Source organism: Corvus brachyrhynchos, unplaced genomic scaffold (genome assembly GCF_000691975.1).
Source record: "Corvus brachyrhynchos isolate BGI_N302 unplaced genomic scaffold, ASM69197v1 scaffold83, whole genome shotgun sequence".
Taxonomy (NCBI): domain Eukaryota; kingdom Metazoa; phylum Chordata; class Aves; order Passeriformes; family Corvidae; genus Corvus; species Corvus brachyrhynchos.
Window position 1 is genome coordinate 920,326 of NW_008238464.1, and position 8,361 is coordinate 928,686.

At 38.1% G+C, this 8,361-nt stretch overlaps 1 protein-coding gene across 5 annotated transcripts in view; it reads left to right on the forward strand.

Moving 5' to 3' along the window:
• The first annotated feature begins 1,065 nt into the window (after window positions 1–1,065).
• Window positions 1,066–8,361, forward strand: part of UBE3A (ubiquitin protein ligase E3A) — a 57,612-nt gene continuing 50,316 nt past the window's right edge. For all 5 annotated transcript variants that reach the window (XM_017737007.1, XM_017737003.1, XM_017737004.1 and 2 more), the window contains exons 1-2: window positions 1,066–1,272; window positions 6,969–7,036. The gene's annotated coding sequence lies outside the window, so the exon portion shown is untranslated. The remainder of the gene's footprint in view (window positions 1,273–6,968; window positions 7,037–8,361) is intronic.

Sequence of the window (8,361 nt, forward strand, 5' to 3'; positions counted from 1 at the left end):
TATCCAGAGAGAGTTCATCTTCTTTTAAATGCAGGGAATGTCTTTCTCCCTCCGCACACCAGTGTACTCATGCACCTGAAGATGAAAGCAACTAATTCTTAAAAATAGAACATGCAATTGAGGGGAAAGGGAACAGAATTCATAAAGTATGTAGGCATTTCCAGCATCAATCTTCCTTTCTGGTAGTGTGGGCCAAGTCTTCACTCTAATTAATGAATTGATATTGATTTTTAAACAAAGGAGGTGTGTTTTACAATTTTTCTGAAGTATCCAGTGCATTTAAGGTAGCTGTGAATTTTATAGAGAAGCAGTGTTAAAAGGTTTTCTGTCACTAATCAAATTCTGATTTGTACATGGAAGGAGGGGAGTAATACATTTGCTATCAGGGTCTGTAATGAAAAAATGTAGAGTATGTTTTTTACTTTCTAAAAACAAAAATCTGCCCCCCTCACAGAAGTTCTATAAAGCTGTGCTAAACAACTGGTTCCAGAGACAACAGCAGTGAGCAAATCTCATGTTTGAAGTTAATTTTGTCACCTTAAATACTTTGACCTTAACATTTACTACATTAACTTCTTGTATTTACAGGCAGTGCCTGATGGCCTCATAAGCCTGTGTTGCCCATGAATAAAAGTTTGGAAAAAAGCTGGTTCATAGGAATAGTAATGTGTGTAATGCATCTGGTTGGTTAGCACAAAGTCAGCAAATACAGTCTAAAGGTAACATTTTGCAATGAAGCAATACTTCAGTAACTACACCAGCTGGTGACACATTTCTTCAGGAAAATAACCTCATAGTAGGAATATGAAAAAGAAAATCAAATAATGTTGAGATCCAGGATTCAGGTTTGGCAATGTAACATCTGACTAAATAGCACTTTAAATTGCTATTTTTGAATAGCTGCACCTTCCTGTGGTTAGGAGGGACAGAGCTTATTGACAAAGTAACTTACTGGGTGCAAAATTACATTATAAATTAAATATTATTGTAGTTATGTCTAACAAATACTCTTATGAATGAATCTCTTAAAGGAAGCATTAACTACTTCTTACTTACTTTAATAGGTTGAGCCTGCTTCCCTGTATTATGCAAACTGCTGAATGGAGGAAGGGGGTGGAAGTCAGTCTTTACCGATACTCTTTCCGTTACCGTCCTGCATGGTTCTTTACCCATGTTTTACAGAGTGGTGAAGAATTAGGAGAAGCTGCAGTTATTCAGCTGAGTGGAACTAAATGGGTGGCTTCCTTCTGGACCCTCACTTCACTGTCTTAGGTAAGAGGGGTGATCTGCTTCTTTTGAAGCTACTTGAATTTCCTTAGAACAGAAGTATGTATGGGGTTTTTAAGAGAAATTTCTAGTTAGCAAAGCAGAGCTTTGAATTCCTTTTTTTTTTTTAATCTGGTGGCTTGAAAAGTGCATTCACAGTTTGTAGCTCTCCCAGTACTTTTCATCGAAAAACATTGCTGTTTGCATCCATTCAAATAACTTTAAAAACGTGCTCTGTGTACTAACATAATTTACTTTTGAGAATCGTGCTCATCTTATGTAGTATGACAGAAGTGGGACTGTCACCCAGAGGTGGATTACAGTGGTGGTGGATAAAAGACAATTTGAACTGATGTACCACTTGACTGCTTGGTATGGAGTGCATTATTTTTTTTTCCAAAAACTTGGAATAGTTTGGATTGGAAGGGACCTTTAAATGTTATCCAGTCCAAATTCTTCTGCAATAAGCAGGGACATTTTCAAATAGATCAGATTGCTCAGAGCCCCGTCCAGCTTGACCGTGCATGTTTCCAGGGATGGGGCATCTCCTACTCCTGGGCAATCTGTTCCAGTGTTTTACCACCCTCATTGTAAAAAATTACATTCTTATATCAAGTCTTAATCTACTGTCTTTTAGTTAAAAGCCATTACTTCTTGTCCTGTCATAGCAGGCCCTTGTAAAAAGTTTGTCCTCGTCTGTCTCGTAAGCTCCTCTTCAGTATTAAACAGCAGCAAACAGGTGTCTCCAGATCCTTCTCTTCTCTAGGCTGAACAATGCCAACTCTCTCAGCCTTTCTTCATAGGAGAGCTGCTCCAGCCCTCTGATCATTTTTGTGGCCCTCCTCTGGACTTGCTCCAACAGGTCCGTGCCTGTTGTGTGCTGAGGACTCCAGAGCTGGATGCAGCACTCCAGGTGGGGTCTCAGAGGAGTAGAAGGGCAGACTGGTCTCCCTCAACCTGCTAGCCATGCTGCTCTTGATGCGGCCGAGGATATGTTCTGGTCTGCAAGCGCACATTGCTGGGACAAGGCTGGCCTTCCAACAACCAGGATCTGCAAGTCCTTCTGTAGTTACTTTCTGCTGCCAATTCCCTCGTTGTCTAGCCTGTATTGATACCAGGGGTTTTCCCCTCCCAGGGTCAGGACCTTGCAGTTAGCCTCATTGACTGAGGCTCCCATGGGCCCACTTCTCAATCTTGTCCAGGTCCTTCTGGATGGCATTCCATTCCTCAGGCATATCAGCCACACCACACAGCTTGGTATTGTTTGCCGGCTTCCTGAGGGTGCATTTAGTCCCACTGTCTATCATTGATGAAGATACTAAACAATACCAGTCTCAATATGGCCCCTCAGGGATACCTCTTGTCATTGATGCCCATCTGAACATTCAACCATTACCTTCTGTATGCAACCATCCAACCAATTCCTCATCCACCAAAGAATCCATCCATTATCTCTCCGATTTAGGGTGAAGGGTGTTGTAGGGGACCATGTCAAAGGCCTTACAGAAGTCCAAATAGATGACATCAGTAGCTGTTCCCTTGTCCGCTGATGCAGTCACTCTATCATAGGAGGTCACCAGGTTGGTCCAGCAGGACTTGCCCTTGGTGAAAGGGCATATCTCAAATCTCCCCGTCCTCCATGTGCTTTCATGTTCATTCCTTGCGTGACAAAATGTCAAAGCTGTGACCTAAGTAACTAAAGACAAAATTTAAGTATCAAAAACTTTAGAGTGGTTTGAAACCCAAAGGAAATTTGATCTTGGTGGCCTGTGTATCGATAGGATCCAACAGGATCTCAAGCAGAAAATTACAGAACCTCTTTGGGTTTGGTGGTTGTTGCATAATGGTCTGGCAATGATTAGTCCACATAGTTTTCTTTTCATTCTGGTGTTGTGTGAGGACTGACAGGACTTCTGACCGAGCTAGAGTTCTAGGTGTGAAGCTAGTTCATATCTCCTTCATGGAGAAGACCATGCTCTTTGCTTCCTTTGGCAGACTGCTTTTAGGACTTTTTAATATTTCCTTGATGATGATTACACCAAAGAAATTGATGAAATGAGGATGTCAGGATGACAAACACCTTCTCCCTTACCTTTAGGAGCTGTGTGCAGGGGAGGCACAAGAGTGATCTATATTGTGTTGCCAAGCTTGCAAGGCACTGAGAGATGCCAGGCTTGTCCAGGCAGCCAGGGTCTGGCATTACTCGTGTGCTCGTGCTCTGGTATGCTCCCTGGGACCCAGGTTGGCAGGCTTGGGCTGTTAGCAGGTGGTGGAGTGGCTCTTAAAGGAGCTGAACTTCTCAAATAGGACGTAGGTCAAAATACTTGAAGAAAGGCTATCACAGTTGTAGATGAGTTTTTCTTTTGCATTATGGTTAGTTGTGTGTTTGAGCTGACTAATGCTTTAAGTGTCTTTATTTTACAATGTGGTATTTGCCATTTTCTTAAAAGGAATCAAAAACTTCTGCAAAGCTAGATAATACTGAAGAGGTCTGTCACTACCTCAGAATTTGTTTCCAATACAATTTTTCGGTTTTCGTATTTGTATAGCTATATTCAGATAACGATTGCTTGTTTTTTCATAGTGAAATATCTTGTCCAAAGTCTTGGTGATGAATATTGTGTTCTACTATGTGTATAAACAACCCAAGTTTGTTTTTAGAAAGTCCAAGGTATACTAGTGTACACTGTCTGAGTAACAACACCTTGTGTTTCAGCTGGTGTAGCAAAACTTGCTTATTGTAGCCAAGAGAAATACATACTTAAGAGTCCGCACAACCTACAAATCCCATCAGATTTCAAGGACAAGGGAGCTCCCGAGAGTGTGTATCACTTCTGTGAGACACTGGTATTTCTTGCTTGCAAAGATGGAGCCCTTTACATAGTAAGGCTGTGAAAAATACTCCATTTGCACAATTCCTATAACCTGAATATCTGACTGAAAGAAGGATGTTTGTGAATATTTGTTTTTTACTTGGCTAATGTGATTTTTGTTTACTGTTAAGAATGTTAGTTGTGGAAGAAAATTATTCTTAATTGAACTTAAATATTTGAAATTGTGTCAGAAAATTTATAATACTAGGTATTATTTCTTTAGGGTAGTGCTCTCAGAATTTTTTCTTCTATTCCTGTTGTGTTACAGTTATTGGATAAAACCAGATAAACATAACAACCCCAAACTCCAAGTGGAAAACATAATTTAAGCTGTTAGAGATGATTTCATGATATCTTTTATCAAGCCAGACAAAAGAGTTGTGAAGCTTTTTTTGTAATTTATAATAAATTCCTTAATATTTTGTAATTACATATGCTATAGTGTGGTTAGTTCAGTGCTTTACTGTCTGTGTTAATATAATTCGGTTTGCCTTGAAGCCTCCTTTTTTTAATTGAAAATATCTGACATAGTTGTAAACAAGCAGCTTTTTTGGCTCTGGTCACATGATAGATGAAGATTTTTTAATGTGGAATGGAAGCAATAATGTTGACCAAGCCTTTAGTCACATTTGCCATTTGCATTTTTTTTTAGGCAGATGTGGCTTAGTGCTAATTAAGTATACTAAAGGTGAATGTTGAAGTACATCTGACTTCATGAAATCATTTTCATTCCTTTTAGACAAGCATTACAGAGCCTTACTTCCTTTTGTGTTGGTCATGTAGCCTTTGAGCGAATGTAGACTTTAGACTTAGTAGACTGCTGAACTCTGTTCTGCCTCAGTGGTAGCTGGTGAGGAGAGATTGAAGAAGAACTGGAAGTCCAGGAACTTCAGTTTTGTGTTGTTGGATTTGCTCTTCTGTTGTTGTGTGTTATTATGCAAATAAGCTGTCTGCATCTCCTCCATTGTGGTCTTGTTTCTTCTGTCAGTTGTACTGTCCTAGACTACTCCATAGCTTCAGTTCTGTTGGGAACCATTGTTTTCTTGTCTCTATTGCTGGACAATAATCATAAGATCTCTGGTAGATGTATTTGCACTGCTTTTTCGTGCTGTACTTGGTGCTCTCCTCCTACTCTGTGAACACTGAAAATTTGTGCTTCTGTATCTTAGAGGAGAATGAGAGAATTTTATACAGATAACACTGCTGTATGTCTGTACAGAACAAATGCATACATTGAAGTTTAATCTGGAAGTCCGATGACATAAGGTGTGAAAATATTGGTTGCATTTGTCAGAATACTTTTAACTGAGTTTGTCTAATGGCACCACTGTGAATGAATAATTATTCTTTAGTAGAATATAAGGTATTTTGGATTTCTGCTGTTGATACAGAGTGGAAGTGCTACTTGCAAACAAGAAAATCATCAGTTATTGTCTCATGCTATTCAGATAAATTTTTCTTATTTTTCTTCTGAATGGTAGTAAAGTTTTATTGATGCAGTTGCGTATCATTAGCACAGTAATCCTAACTGTACAGAAAGCTACATAATTAGTAGAACTGTTTGTTGAAATAGCAGTCTTTTTTCATGAAACATGTAGGGTGCCCTATATAACGAATTTTTTTTCAATACAAGGAAGTGTGTTCACATTGTTAGTGCTTAGAGTTTTAGTGGTAAAACTGGTCCAGGGTTTCAGTTCCCTGATAAAGAATTGGGCCCTTGACACTAAATGAGTTCTTGCTGGTTTGACATCTTTTAAGATAAAACTGAATGTACTGTTCAGGTAACCAGATCAGGTTTTCCTTTGTGGGACCTCTGATCCATGTTGGAGATCAGCCTAAATCAGCTGTGTTGGATTTGTTTGCTCTTAATAAAGTTTTAAACCAAGAAATTATGTATTAAGTCTTCACAGTACTGAAAATGTGGTATTCTGTGCCAAATTACTAACTTTTTTGAAAAGTAGTAAGTAGATTTCATAGTATCAGGGAATGGTTTGAGTTGGTAGGGAACCTTAAAGAAAAATCTAATTACACCCCCCGTCCATGGGCAGGGACGCCTTCCAGTAGACCAGGTTACTGAGAGCTCCATCCACCTTGGTTTTGAACACCCCCATTGATGGGGAATCCACAGCCCCTGTCTTTCTTCAGTTATATGCCTATGTGTCTGTTTGTGTCACTTTTTCTCTCAAAGCTGGCTGTGCTTTTAGGTGTTTGTTGAAAATATTTCAAGTATGTTTTAGTCCCTTGTTAATTATGACTTCTCTGAAAATGAAGAATTTATAGAAAAGCTTACTGAACTCCAGCGATTTTATGCACCCAGAACAAAGATTTGGTTCTATCTGTGACTTCTTTTGAGAGTTCATTTTTCTTCTTATTATAAATGCCAGTTCTTAAAGAAAAGAAAAAAAAACAGAACTAAATATGGGCCGGGAAGGAGAAAGGAAATTGGTATTTGTAATGAACTGGATGAATGGAATTGTAAAACTATTGCATCACTGCAAGGGAAATAATAGGGAATACTATGTGCATGAACTTTGTTTTTGTAGTTTATCTAACAATAATTATTTTCTGTTGTGCATTTTTATGAAAAGTGTGATTTAGTTTTTATATGGCTTAGTTTTAGGCAGTCCTGTGAGGAGTGGGTAGCTGGGTACGATGATCCTTGCAGGTCCCTTCTGACTTGACATATTCTATGATTCTATGTTTCCTTTAGTTGCAGGCTCATGACTTATCAAATAGGCACTTTTGAAGGTATTGTCTTGAAGTTGTATTGAGCTTCAGATTGGTATGAAGCATACTGCAAGATCTGAATTGTAATGTTTTGCATTATAGGTACAAGAACTGTAGAAGTCCATTATAGAATTTGAAAGAACAAGATTCTGCAGCTCTGAAAAGATATGGTATGTTTGTTTTCACTTACTTCGTTTGTATGCTAATAATTATAATAGCAAATAATGATACTTTTCTTTCCTGAGATTAAAAAAAGGGTTGAAAATTAATTCAAGAAGAAGCACACAATCACTTTTTCCCCTTTTTTTTTTTACTATGGTATCTATTACTTAGTCATAATTTTCTAGAAAACTGACTGACTTGATTTTTCTTGGGGAAGATAAATACTGAAGATATAACATTGATGAATTCCCTTTTGATTTAACAAGCTCATCATCATGCTGCTACCATCCATTTATTGCTCCATGGATTGGATAAGAATTGATGTGTTTCTGAAAGCTGTACCAGTTTTTTTTATTTGCTGCTGAGCATATTTATAGTGGGGGTATGACTTGAAAAATAAGTTCAGAACTTGCAGAAAATTTATGCAGTCATCAGTGTAAGTCAAATTTACAAATAGGAATGCTGGGAAATACAGAAATATAATCTTTATTATCAGTGTTAACATAAACCCCTGGCACATGGTATCTCTTTTTTGTCTAGGCTCTTAAGTGTCCAGTCAGCTTAAAAATATGTACATGCATTGTGGCAGGGTTGGAACTTGAACTTGTAGTTATTTTAATTGCCATTTCCTAACTTAATTCTGGTGTGGTTCTCTGGTAATACCTGCTATTACTGCACCACTCTGTAGTGTCTCTTTAAGTTCTACCAACTATGAACCAACTTGGAACATAGAGAATTTTTGAAACTTTGAGCATCACTGCATTCAGAAAAACAACTATTAGGTTAATTTTTCTGCCATATTAAATAGGTCTGTTCATGCATATACAAGATTGTATGTAGTTATTTCAAGAACAGCTTCTAAGCAATGTGTGTACCACTTAAAATGTGGGGAAGAGCTCAGTAACAGCTGATCCAAGTTTTCTGTGCCATGGGTTTATGTCTGGATTTTTCAAGATAATTGACTTAGAAATAAAGTTTTGAAATCTCAAGTTTGCAAAAGAGTTGTTTGGTATCTTTTTAAGTTCTGTTTTGTAGGTAGCTATAGACAGGCTCTAATAAAACTGTTAATTCTATGCTGAATCTTTAGCTGTAGTGTGTACTAATTAAAAATTGTCTCTCAAAAAGCTACAATGTTACATTATCACAATCCAGATGTTCCTGAGAGAATTGCATAGATTGGTCCTTTACTCTAGTAGGCATCTGGCAGGTAGTGTATATTCATTTTTGCACCCACAGCACCACTGGGACCACCCACCTGCTTCTTGCTCTCCAGTGTCAATACCAGTTCTGTGTACAATGGCTCTTCTTCAAACCTAAGCCATTATTTCTTTAT